Source organism: Lichenostomus cassidix, chromosome 1Aa (assembly GCF_008360975.1).
Source record: "Lichenostomus cassidix isolate B80296 chromosome 1Aa, HeHo_3.0, whole genome shotgun sequence".
Taxonomy (NCBI): domain Eukaryota; kingdom Metazoa; phylum Chordata; class Aves; order Passeriformes; family Meliphagidae; genus Lichenostomus; species Lichenostomus cassidix.
Window position 1 is genome coordinate 30,763,797 of NC_139480.1, and position 14,791 is coordinate 30,778,587.

Here is a 14,791-nt window from a genome sequence, read left to right on the forward strand (position 1 = left end):
TTTTTTAAACTACCTTTCACATAGCATAACAGAAAACATTTTCCTTTTGCCCTATCATTTCAATTAGAAGTAATTTATTTCTTAGTGTGCTCTCAGAAACACTCAAAGCATTCATCAAATTCATCAACATATTTAACATAGAGGTACATGTTAGAGGTACAAATGTCACATTGCTTCTTGTTTCTTTATTTTGAGATGAGTTTTATTGAAAGTTGTCAACACCTTACACAAGTCATCTTGTTGCCAGTTGTCCATAAAAGTATTATTAAACACATATGTTGACACTGAATGTTTGTATCTTATCAACTGAATTTATTTTCCATAACTCTTAGCAAGTTAAATATGAGACAGAGAAGCAAAGGCAATATTTGAAGAAAAATAGTAGCAAAATAAATCAGTGGAAATGTGTGAGAAAATCTAATTCTCATTCAACCATGAAATGTTCACCTGAAAATGTTATTTCTATATGTGAACTGTGTTATAATTCCAGGAAAAACAGAATAAACTTAATTCTGTAAGTCACAGTACATAGGCATTTCTTTATTTGCCATGCATTGCCTTATTCATTTGATTGCCTCCAGTTTCCTGTTTATAGAGGTATATTTTCCATAGTATTTATTTTTTAATTTATTCTTTTACAAATTTTTTGATCAGGTCTTGAAAAATTTTTTTCCCACTTTTGTTAACCTGTTTTTGTGGTTTTTGCTGTTACGGGCTCTATACAAAATTGTGATTTACCTGTCTTTCATTATGAACTCATGCATTTCCTTTTGAAAGGAAAACATTAAAAAATCATAAACTCAGAGATCACTAGATGAGTGCACTTGAGTGTCACCAGAGATGGTGAGTTACAGTGAACATTACTAAGTTATTAATTGCAAGCTGCTTTCAGGTCGCTTATGTGTTGTTCAATTATCTGCATCATCAGAACTTGTCCTGCATTTATCTTTGTGGCTTTATGAGTCCTGCTTTTCTGAATGCAGTAATATGAATTATTTTGACTCATTTTTCCTGCAGATTGAGGTAGTTTGTTCTCTCCAGTGATAAATACAGGGATGTTTACTGCCTTAGCAAGCAGCTAAAGGCAATGTGTTTGGATCATAGATTTGGTACGTAAAATCTGTAAAAGTTCCATCTCATGAGTTGAAATTCTTGGTATATCTATCCCCACAACTGCAACACAGAACATACTGAAACAAAGCTGTGGTTACCACTCAGTGTCCCTACAAGTGAAGTGTTCTGCTCATAAGATGCAAGCAGCTAAATTGCATTTATTCTCAGGCTAAACTTCTAAGCTCCTTGCATTAACTGAAACGTTTTTATCCACTAGAGGGATAATTTTGTATTCTGCACATGTTCTTGGACATATTCTCCTGATTGCATTAATCCTGGGATGCCCTAATTGTTTCAAGAAGTCTTCTCTGAACATAACAAATCTGCAAAAGTCACTGAAGCCTTCATTATTATTATTATTATTTTCCTTCCAAATCAATGACAATGTGAAAACAAACCAAACAAAGAAATAAATCCCACCCTTTGCTGTACATACAAATTGAGCTTTATGTGAAAGAATATTTTGTGTTGTATGCTGTGTGGGGAGACAGTTAATGTCAATATTGAATGCTACCTGTATATTGAACATTATAAACCACAGGCATTTCAGTCAAACAGCTGTACTATTTCTCTTGTCCTTTGACATGTTTTTCCTTGTTTTCCAGAGTAATTGAAAGGTTTTTGCTTTCACTGCCTTTTCTTGACAGAGATGCCACAAGGTATCTATACATCTCAAAGACTAACACAAAATCAATCTGTGTGATTATGCAATTTAACTGCATTTGCAGTGCTAATTTATCTTCTAGCATCTGTAAATTACTTTATTATAAAAAATTCAAAAGCTTAGCTGAAAGCCAAATTAGACCTGGTAGCAACACAAAAACATTATCAACAAGGGAAATCTCTAAAAGCAACAGCAGAAAACAAAACATCAAGTGATGTGTAGAAAGACATAAAATGTGATATAAATTCATTAAGTGCTGACTGTTGTTGTTTTATTTGAGATCTGAGTAAAAGTATATTGTTGGAAGGGTATGACAAGTTGCCCTACAGGGAGCCACTTTGCCATTTCCTATTAACCCTTATTATTTAGATGCTTTATACTTACATTTTTGCTCAACATACCATTTCCCAATCAAAATGGGAGGGGTGGGGGATAATTGGAGCTTTGGTAAATGAAGACAAAAATTGTCCTTCAATTGGGTAAAGTTGATAGCTGAAAGTCTTTCCCCTAGTTATTAAATGACAGGCACTGAATTCAATGTTAAATATTCATGCATGATGAAAAAGCAACCTATGAATTCAAGGTTAAACATTTATGTAAAATAGCAGCATAGAAAAAAATAGAAACTTAGAAGGAAGCTAATGACCTTTAAGCATCAAAGGCAAACTTCCTATCCATTAGGAGGTCAGTGTGCTAATGTAGCACAAAACTGAACTGACATGATTTTTGATGTCACGTCTGATACTGAAAGAAACCCTGTTCTCACTGAAAAAAGAGGATTCATTTAAAAAGGGGTAAAGACTGAAAAAAAGTCTCTCTTTTGCCTTTACAAATACTGCTTCAATTTTGCTTTTTGCAGTTCTGGAAGAGCTTGACATAAGACTTGACATCCTTATTAAGCAGAAAATCTGGCAAAGACAAATCTACTTAATGTTTGCATATCAAACAGGTAGTAAACGTAAGGACTTGACACAATAAAGACACCCAGAAGTGACCTTGTGCTCCCACACATTCTTTTTATCATGTTCTCCATCCCAAACACCATAAATAAGATATCTGATAATTGAGTTCCAGATTGGAAAGCTTCTTCTCCAGACTGTATGTTAGTAATTGTGTAGGCAAGTCTAGGACTAATACTTCCTAGTCATCCTGACACTGATGGAAGATTTTGACTGAAAATCCAAAATATGTCAGTCATATTTCTTACAATATTCTTTTATATGCATTTTTTCTGGATGACTTCAAAGTGAAATTTTGTCTTTAATAATCATATATGATATTCGGTAAGAGAAAGGTTAGCAAAAGAAGATAGAAAAAATATTCTACTAAAAAATATCCTAATATAATATGTTTCATCTGAAGGAATAAGAAAACCAGCCATTTATAAACCTACTACTGCAGTCTTAAAGTAATATAATGTCATGATGCTCTGCTTTTTAAGACTCCTAATGAAACATGAATGTTGATGAGTAAAAAAAATACTGTGTTTAGATTATAGTTAGGAGGCCAAAGTGTCCTTGATGATCACAAAATCATAGAATGGTTTGAGTTGGAAGGAACCCTTTAAAGGTAATCTATTCCAACCTCCCTGCAATAAACAGGGACTTCTTCAAGCAGATCAGGTTGCTGAGACCCTATCTGACCTGACCTTGACTGTTTCTCTACAGGGCAATGACCCCCTCTTTGGGCAACCTGGGCCAATGTTTTACCACTCTCATATATCCAATCTAAATTAACAGTCCTTCAGCTTAAAGCCATTATCCCTTGTCCTGTCGCTCCAGACCTTTGGGAACAGTCTCTCTCCAGCTCTCTTGTAGCCTCTTTTAGGTACTGAAAGGGGCTCTAAGGTGTCCCTGGAGCCTTGTTTTCTCCAGGCTGAACAACCCCACATTTCTCAGCCTCTCCTCATAGGAGAGGTGTTCCAGCCTCTGATCATCTTTGAGGCTCTTCTCTGGACTGCTCAACAGGTCCATGTCCTGCTTATGCTGAGTACCCCAGAGCTGGATGCAGCACCCCAGGTGGGGTCTCACGACAGTGGAATAGAGGGGGTGAATCACTTTCCTTGACTTATGTGCCACTTTGAATTTGAAACAGATTATACCTTTTAATTCTTAGCTGTAAATGCCCGAAGGAAATTTGGCGGATTTGCCTTCATCTCTACAGAACGTCTGCACTGTTTAAACCAAGTAAGTCCATTTCCAATTACTAATTGTATCAACTGCCTGCCTGCATAGCCTATATAGCCAAGAAAGACTGACTTACAGCTCGAGGTACTTTATCATGTCTTTTCTATGGCTCATATTTTATGAATTCTAAGCAACTAAATCCTTTCTGAATTCAGGTAAAGTAAGCCTGAGAATAAAGTTTTGGAGATAGTTTTCGATCCTGGTCAATCACATAAGAAACAAAATATTTATTATCAGTCACCCAAAGTTTGATAACTAAGAGCACAGCTGTTCTTTAGACTACTTCACTTATTGATTATAGATAATCAGTTTATAATCTGTCTATCAGTGGGCATATCCCTCCTGTGGATGCACCAGATGATAGGATCTGCATACCTCACTCAATGCTAGTCTACAGAACAAGCTTCATAAATGCACAGGCTTTTTCATAGATCATTATTTTTTACTGAAATAGTGTACAAATGAAAAAAGTAATAAGTTTTTTTTGTATAAACAATATAAAAAAATTTTTGCTTCAACATGTCTGAAGTTGTAATAGTGTGATTTTACTCATAGGAAACAGTAGATTTCCCTTACATAAATTGAAACCCCAAAAATCAAGGAGATGAAGGCCTGCCCACAACATATCCAGAAAGAATGAGTAGTACCTGTTGTTACTAAAAAGATTTCTTCTTTAGGTGGAAGTACAAGCTTTACACGTTGAGAGAGGAAATGAGAAAGCTAGGATTAAAAAAATAGAGAGAAATATCAGCTAGAAAGAGTAGAGAGAAGTATCAAGCAGAGTATAAAGACAGAGGGGGATACAAACCAATACAGGAAGTATAATATTGAGAGAAGAGCAACTGTAGGAACTTGTTATTATGGGAGTCCAGGAAAAGAAATAAAACTGAAAAAATGAACTATTTTGTTGTCACTGGGAATACACAAAGACAGTGAGGGAAGAGAAATGGAAAATAAACAAGATGGGGAAAGTAAAGGAAACAGAGCAGTGAGGGGAATAATGGAGTAGGTTTTTTAAAGAGCATTTTTGTTTGTGTTTTTTGAAGCTTTTTTTTCCCCCAAGAAACAGGACATTTACATGGAAAGGCATGATGCAATATCTTTTATTTAGGGCATTTAGAGGAGAACCATAAATATAAACCATAGTAGCAAAATGGTAGCCTAGACATCTTAAATAACCGAAGTAACAAGGAAATTTAGAGTGTCTATGCTTTTAAAGCAGACTTTTTTTGGGCAAATCTTGAAATATAACTTATATAAATCTTCAATTTCTCTTTTTATGAACTGTCCTGTATGCTTTGCTCTGGAAGTGTTATACACTCACCTTGGCAGATATAAATCCCCATGACATTTCCCTCTTCAACAAAGAAAACATTCAGCAGGACAAAAATCTTTCGACAGAAGGACTTCCCTAGGAGCAGAAACCTTTTCACACATCCTTTACTGCTTTACAGTCTCCAGTAGGAAAAGCAAAGTGTTATAAACCCCTTGAAAAACAGGATATTTAGAGATTTTTTTTTCCCTTCCTCAGATGCAATTCTATACTATTTGGATTTCAGTCCAGTGTCTTGTGTTGTCAATCCTGCCTCATTTTTCTTCTTTTTTCCCCAAAACAAGCTTCTCTTACATTACATTCTACTTACTTGTTGTGGGTTGCTTTTGGTTTTGTTTGGTGGTTTTGTTATTGTTTGGGGTTTTGGTTTGGTTTGGTTTTGCTGTCAGCACCATCAGATAACCCTCAGAGTGAAAATGTGAAAAAAAAATAAAAGGAAAAACATATTGTGGAACAAATGGTATGTAACAATAGTCCCAGTTAGATCAGCTACGGAAAGTGAGTCTGGAGCCAGAGGATAAAAGCAAAACTAGTTAGGCTAATGGCCCACTACTAGCATTAGAATTGTCATAAATCTCTGCCCCATCCAGACAACAGGAGGCAGCAGAACCCTGTGTTGGCACAAATTCTAAGGCTCTTTTCTGAGATTCATTTTATTGCTCTCCTTTTGTACTAGGACCTTTATCTTCTCAAGATAGGCACAATTGAGTTTAGCTGCACCAATGTACAAGTCTGTAGCAATTATATTTATATTATTAAATGAAGCAAACCAGGGACCACTCTGTAGCTCTGAGAACAAGAGTCCTTGCACAGCTCACATTCAGATAGCTAAATCTCTGCAAATGCAGTGCCTTCAGACTACCTTTTGGAATTGGTTTGGTCAGTGTTGTTGGGTGAACTGTGCCCAGGAATGGTCTGTGCAAACATCTGTGTTACCAAGGTATTAGTAGCAATGACTCCGTGGCACTTGTATTCCCACCCCACCGTGCATCTTAATTTACTAGTACAGGCATTGCCAATAAAGTGTTTAAGTACGACTGTAATGCAACGAGCAAAACAAAACTGACAGAATTCCCACAGTTATGTTAATCTCTTTGGGTGTATTTGTACACATTTTTTAAAAATTCCAACCAATGATATAAATTAGAAAAAAAATAAACTGTATTCTTTTTTCTATTTGGGAGAATAACCCTAATAGACTGAAATCTTTCATTGCTTTCATTTTTTGCAGATTAAAAGGTCTGCAAATGGAAATGCTGGCTTGGACTCCATCTGTGAGACAGATATAGGTCTCTGTAAATATGTTACAACAATAAAAATTGGAAGGTTGAATAGCTTGTACGCGAAAAATGCACACCTAAAAAATTCTACCTTTAAGGCTCAAGCTGGAGTGAATCTGAACTGTACAAAAGAATGCAGATATAAAAGCATGTTTTAGGAAGGAACTGCAGTGTCTTACAGGCCTGTCTTTAACTCAGGTTTGGTTGTGTCTACAGCCCAAAATAGGTCAGTGAAGCAGCCTTGGCACATTGCTGGATCTGAGCAATTTCCAAACACCATTGTCAGACCTCAAGGGTAATTTTTCATGTATTGTTTGCACAGACGCTCTGCTATTCTACTTTGCCACATTGACACTGTGCTCTCTTTCCTTTTACTGAAATTCTTACTTGTTTTTTTCCTATATAGATGCAAAAGTGTTGTTTGTAGTGATCTCAATATTTTAACAAAGGACTAAAGGGATGGGGTACTCCATTCCAAAAAAATATTCTTAAAGATTTGAAACCTTTTGTTGATACTATTAACAACAGCAGACAGATTTTATGTATACAAAAACACAGACTTAAATGAAAACTTCACTGCTACTGCTTGTCTTCCTCTTAAATTACTCAGAAATTTTTCCTACTTCTTAGATTTTTTATTTCGTTGTTAAGGTAGTCAGGTAAAAAAGCTTTCACAGATATGCATTAACAAATCCATATTAGAAAGAGCCTTTAATTATTTAGATATTAGTATCAACAGCCCAGTTTCAAGGGTTTTTATGTACCATGGATTTTGAGAAAAAGATTCATTCTGAAAGGGGAATAGTGAGCCAATAAAATTTTCTTCTTCTGGTAAGAAATAGTTCAGTCAAAGAAGGTTCAAAATGCCTGAAATCTCTTTTGCACAAAAATCTAAGAGATATAAGGATTTCCTTTCCTCCAAACGCAAGTATAAACTTTAGATTCAGACAGAAGCATTAATCTGAATACAAGTAATGAAATTCAGCTGGGAGATAATTAAATTTATTTGTGACTTCTCTAATATCTGAATCTTTGTTTGTGTATACTTAAGCTATGGTAGGATTGTTTTGTTTTGTTTTTAGCTAGCTGTAAGTGCCATTCTCTCTCAGCCAATTGTTCAAAACTGACAAAAACATTGAAGATAGACAATCCAGACTGAACAAAACCAAGATTTTTTTTCTAGGATAATTCTTTAGGTTTTTCTTTGTCATCATTTAGGTGACAGGTGATTATTAACGAGGAAAATATCACTATTCCAATCAGATTTTAAAAAAAAGTTACCTGTTTTTAAAATCAAAAATAAAACCATTGTTTCTGTACTGATAGTTTTGGATTTAATTTTTTTTATTTTTTAGTTCAGATTTTACTCAGAAATTTAGTGTCCAGTGCTGTAAATTCATCAGGTCACTTAGAAATTCAGTCTGTCCTCCTGAATTTGCTCTTTTTCATCCTGAAAGACATCTGCAAATTTATAGTGAATGAACAGCTGCAAATTCCTTGGGCAGTAGCTCAACATGTAGAAAAGTTCAGGAAATAAGTATTTTGTTTATTTTCAGCTATGGGTAAAAAATATCCCTGGACATAAAGACAATTTAAATGTGTTCTGGGATAAGACCAAGTCTCTCCTTCTCTCTGAAGAGTCTAGCACCAAAGACAGAGCACAGAAATAATTTGGAGGCTACCTGGGACCACTACGTCCAACAAACATTTTTCATAAAGAAGAGTCTTCTGAAACTTATAAGGGGAATATAAAACATATAAAGCCAGGAAGAGTGTTAAAAAAGATTGATTTTTTTTCCTAGTTATCTGAGTTTCATTTTCAAAATATATATTTATGACTTAGGCTGCTTCAGTTTATCCTGCTGCTTATACTTCAGGGATGAAAGAAAGCTATGAGTTTTCACTAATGGCGTGGGACTGCTGGCCTGCTGCCTGTTTCAGATGGTGTCAACCCAATTCAGGGAAGGATTTCTCTCATAATGGCATTTGCTCCCACTGCTGCTCTCTAACACAGCCCTCTGAGGATGTCACTTTAAATTGGAAAAGAGAATAACACTGCATGAAAATGTGGGTTGTGCTGTGAGGTAGAGAGGGTTTCACAGCAGCTAGGAATTTCTTTTCCCGTGTTGTGACTCTGTGGAATATTGCTTCAGACTATTAATGTTCTTGTATTAGAATCAGAATTGGAAATAGACTCTGTATCTCCTCATTTGGATTTAGAAAATGATACATCTGAAGAAGCAATAAAACTCTGGCTTGACCTGCGGAGCCTGAGGCATTCTAAAACTTTTCCATTTGCGTTGATTAAGGATAATGTCTTATACTTTGTAGGCTGGTTAAAGCCTTCAGAAAAAAATTATTCCAAAGTGGTGAATAAAGACTATTCAGAACAATTTAAAGAACATCAGAGAATTATCACGACAGAAGATCTTTGATTCTAAAAAAAAAGTTATTCCATTAAATTAAGATTTGAATGCTAGGATATTTTATATTTCTACTAAAGTTAAAATCTCTGTAGTGAGGAAGATGGATAATCCAAACAAGAGACTAAATATTTTGCTAAAATGAAACTACATTGATTCTTCACAGCTCATACCCAACAATTTCAATTAAATAATTTATTGTTTCATTTGTTATTATAGTCATCATATTTGAAAAGCTAAATGAAGAATTTTCATTATTTTCATTTTTTTCATTTTAGACAACCCATGAAGATAATCAGTTCCAGCTAAAAAAGTTTGAGATGAAATCCAAGTTCAATTCTGAGGGATTTATGTAATAGTAGCTCTTATATGTTCAGGGTTTGCCAATTAAAACAAATTTATTTTTGTCTGTACATTCCTTGGGTTTTTTATTTGCTGAAAAAAGAGAATAAAATACCAAACTCAGAAAATTTTATCATTACCACGGTCTCAACAGATTTAATTCAAATCCAGAATATTATCAGAGGGTCAAGCTAAGACGAGCACCTCTGTGTGTACTTCTCAGGATGAGTGCATGCACATGTATCTAGAACTTCAGTCTCAGTTTAACCATTGCATGTCTAAATCACATTTTGAACCTACTGGTGGAATTAAAATTTTTATCTGGCCAGGCAAATGCACTTAATTACACTGCCCTGGGACTGCAAGAAATGCACTATTGCTTTGTCATAAAGAGCAATTTTAGTATTATAAAACAATACAACAGGTTTTCTTCCAATGGTAGTTAGTTGTCATTATTGCAAAAGCTCACAAGCCAATTTTTACAGTGAAGGGGAGAAATATACTCCATATCTTTCCAAAGGGTAAAGGAAATATTCAGCAAGGCCAGGGAGGGAAGATCATGCTTGATGTGTATTTCTGTGTTTACTCAGGCTTATTTGTTCTGGTTTATATCAATCCTATGGTGGATTTCTAGTGTAAAATGATTTGCAGATGCTTAAACTGTATTTGTGCAAATATTGCTAGCCCAATTTAATTCTTGGAGATAATGCTGAAATGATACCATAGCTTTTATCAAATATCACTGGGAGAGAGCAAATCTCAAGATCCCAATGCAGAAGTGATTATAAATATTTTATAAGATACATGTCTAATGGATAGATCATATCCTCTCCTCTCCTCTCCTCTCCTCTCCTCTCCTCTCCTCTCCTCTCCTCTCCTCTCCTCTCCTCTCCTCTCCTCTCCTCTCCTCTCCTCTCCTCTTTTTCGCTATTTTTTTTTCTTTTTTTTTCTCTTGATAGCCCAATTTATGTAATGAAGAATCAGATTGGGACCATTTGGGTTTGAAAATTTCCCTCACTGGCCAGATTTTACATAAACCAAGATTTTCTAGGATAAGTGTATCATTGTTTTCTCAACTATGTAAAGGTTATGACACAGTTTCTTGTATATGCTTTTCAAAATCTTACATATTTATAAAACACCTTAGTACTAGGGTTTTAAGAACAATAAGGGGAAAAAAAAATAAGAAAAAGGAAAGGATGACTTGAAACTGACAAAAAATTATTTTGTCTCTCTTTCCCTCTGCAAAAAATGCCATTGTTCTTGCTAAAAATATTTAAGGATTCCTAAAGGAAGGGAATATAACATGAGAAACTGCATCTTGCTTACATGATTTATAGGGTTCTTCAGTTCATTAGCACACGTTTATGAGCTCAGAAATCACAGATTTATTTCAATTTCTCAATTTTCTCATTTATGGTATAAAAATTATGTGGACATAGTAAGGCTATTGCCATATGAGTAGTGTACTAGTAATTTTCCTGGAGATAGTTAGTATTGCCATATGATTGAACTGATGCATTGAATATTGCAATTCCAGCATATGGTACTATAGCTGAATAACACTGGGAGCTACTAAAGAGATTTTGCTTTGAGCATTGTTGCACTTGCATTGCATTGGAAAATTTGTAGTTCTGCAGTCTGAGCTGTGGTTCATGCAGATATTGAGTTTCTGTCTGGAAGAAATCCCCACACTTACAGTTTGTTCAAGGGTAAATGTCTGGTAGATGATACTAAAGAACGCATTATTTTTTGAGAAAATCAGGTCAAATTTTTGGGACCATTCCCCTATTCTGAATCCTAGTTTTATGAGGATAATACCTTGAGATTTTGCTCTTTTCTTGCATTTTATTTCTTCCATTCTGAAACAGAAGGCTCAAAAATACAACCGAAATTAAAGAAAAAGAACATTCTTTTAATCTCAACTTTATTTTTCCTTTCTGACATACAGACAACATTACCTCTCCCACAACAAAGATAATCAACACAGGAAAAGGTAAAATATTCTATGCTCATTGAATGATGTGACTGGGACATAAATGCAATTTTATATCATACAGCATAAAATACATTCTTAGAGTTATAAAGTACAATAAAAAAGTTTTTATTGGGAAAAAATTAATTTAAAAGCAATCTTTGTAAACTTTCTGGTTAATAGAAGAAAACTTTGGAACTTAACTTTTGGTAACTGTTTCATTTTGCTTACTATATTGAACAGAAGGTACTATTTTCAGTGCTCTGGAGAAAGCATGTTACTGAAAGAGAAGGCGACATTGAAATTCTTCAGCAACATTTTTTGTTAAACTTCATTAAAGTGGATGAAATGGGATCAATTTCAGAAGAGTGATGGGGCAGTAATGAAGAGAGGCCCAGTGATTCTGAGAGCAGCACTCAGCTGATGTTTTTATTCTGAGACCTCTTCCATGGGAACATCCTTACTCCTTAGATGTTGTTCTCTGTGTAATTATCACCTTCACTGCTAAGGACGAACTGCACATCATTAAATCACTCCATCGACAAAGTCCTTGCCTGTGACATCCAAAAGCAGGCAAGAAGGTGTTACTGAAAGAGAAAAGGACGTTGGAGAATTTTTTAATATTATAAATCAGAGAATCAAAGCTTTTCCATTTGCTCTAACACATGATAAAAAAACATAATGGAGAAGGCAGCAAATGTTACTCAATTTCTTTCATGCAAAGTTTTTTCAAAATAGATATTGCACTCAACATTCAGTTTCTCAGATGAGATTACCAACATTTAGATTCTATAGAGCCATTAGATAACATAGTTTGTTTGACTGTCATTTATGGTCAGCAAGACACACTGTGGCTCATGATCTGAATCAGGTGATTAAAAAACAGACTGCCTCTGTGATTTTGGCCGTAATTCCCCTACCAGCCTTTTTTTTCTCTGCTTAATTGCATTCTGTTTCAGATGGGGAAATTTTATAATAATATTTCCTAGAGTGTCTTGAACTTGAAGCTTTCTGGAGGTTATTTCTGCCCTACATGAGTATACTTACTGTTTCTAAAGTATTGTCAAGTTGAATAGTTAAACCACAGTATATAGCAGTGTATTTCTCTACCATGATCAGCATGAGGGAACAAAAATATCAATATCAGTGTTGTAATAAGCCATGATATATGGTTATTCTCTCAGACTCATTAGCACATCCTAAAACACTTCCTACACAAATATTATTCAAATACTTCCTCTGTGGTAGCATTCAAGAAAACTGTGGCAATATTCTTCAAAAAGTGATCATCAAAATTTCTGATCCTAAGAAAAGCATAAAATGATTTTAACATAGTCGAATGTGATATCTATCCTAGGTCTTCCTAGGTCTTCTAGTCTTGCCTTGCACTCTTCAGAATAGAATCCATAAAGAGCTTCTCTTCCCTGGATCAATTCTACCATCCAGGATGCAATCACTTATGCTCTAAAGCAGGCAGATACTTATTGTCAACCTTCTTACAGCAAATCTCACTGCTGTGTCAATGATTCTAATAAACTCAAAATATTTCACAGGAAGAATTCAGAGCTACAAGGAGGAAATCAGACCTACTGGCCTGGCTCAGTTTAGAGTGTAATAAGTTTCCAAAAGCTGATGAAAGTGTGCATTTACTGGGGGTTAAATGAGTCGGAAGTGGGTTTTTTTCCCTTTACTTTTTCTTCTGTTCTTGTAATATACTGAGTATTAAGATCAAGCTTTTCAAATGTGACATTTAGGATCATTTGCAGAACAACTAAACATCTGCTCTCTAAAATTAAATTTTTAAATGGTGCAAAATTGATCCAACAAACTTCATAAAAGCTTTTCCAGGGGACAAAATGTTTCCCTTCATAAACAGTGATTTTGAGAACCAATTTACTTTGACTTGGGAGTGGTATTCCGTTTCTGTAAATGAGTTATTGGAAAAATTATTTCTAGAGTCTTAGAACCATTATTCACATACATTCTAAAGAGTAATAATGCAATGGTTAGTTTATTAGTGCAGTGAAAATGAGGGAGGAAGAGAAGAAACAAATAATTTGCCTTTTCCTGATAATCTGAAAAGGAAGTTTCAGCCTGGTCAGTGGGGAATGTTAAAAAGAGTAAATATATTGTGACATTTTCTGGTTATATTTCTTGCTGTATCTTCTGTCTTAAATATGTAGCTTCTATTCTCCTAATGTGAAAAAATCCCCTTGCTCTCACCCTAGTAATTAAAGTGCAGTAATATTTCAGATGATAAAAACATGAAGAGATGTGTTAATATGTCAGAATTGTTTTTTCTTTATTTTATTAAAAGACAGAAATAAGAATACCTACCAAGCTTTTAAAGACACAATGATTATGGAACAGCATGGCTGTGGTAGACACATTCAGATTAAAGGTCACTGCCAAAAGAACAGTCATCTCAAATTCGATCAAACATACCAGAAAATATGTGTCAGAGTGCCTAGAAAGTCTATTGGGGCTAAATCACATTCAGATGGTTAGATCAGATGGTTGTTTACTTAAGGTACGTAATGCATATGCATTAGGGAAGTGGATGGCTGATATTTTTACAGAGGAATGTGTGTAATTTTCCTAAAGAATATCATAACAGTAAATAAATAAAATCTGCTCATTTTTTCTTCTTCCCGCACTCTTTGCATGTTTCAAATGCACTTCTTTTATTTGAACCTGCCCGAAACATCTTAATTTATGGTTTGTTGGACCTTCCCTCTTCTTTCTTCTCACAGCTCTTAAGACAGTATCCACTCAGCATTCAACTTTAAATCCCAACCTGCAGGTTTTCCTGTTTGTTTATTTGTTTCTGAATTTTTATATACAGGGAAAATTTCACTGAATTAGACCAATATGATTTGGTATAGGACTAAATGACCAGAAAGGACTATCAAGTCCTTTTGTCTAACATTCCAGCCGACTATCTGTACCAGAAAATGTAACGGCATATCAGAAATCTTTCAGAACCCTGTAGCAAATCCAAGCGCCCTAAGAAAACACCACTATGTGGCAAGGTAGCAATAGCACACTGTAGGAAGAGAGCAGGATACATATAAGGCTACTGCTGATGTTCAGTTTTGGCAGAATGACAACCAAGGTTACCCAAGCAACTGGCCAGACTGGAGAGAATAACTGCAAAACTTCCCCCAGTTCCACCCAAAGGATGAAGGCCAGGAAAGAATCAGTCACATTTAAATGAGAACTATAGTCCTGAAAATAAAATGTTATGCAGAAAGTCATGTGCTCATGAAGAAATTCAGCTTTTGATAGGTCACTTCTCAAGACATAAAATTCATTGAGAAAAAAAATGTTTTCAATGCCTTTTAAAATCTCTTACAGCCAGAATCAAAACCCAAACACAGAAAACAATCAACAGACCAGCACAGGAGAAGGAAAATATAACTTGATGACACAATGGGAAAGTTGATGAGAACTTTTCACTTATAAAGGAATATCA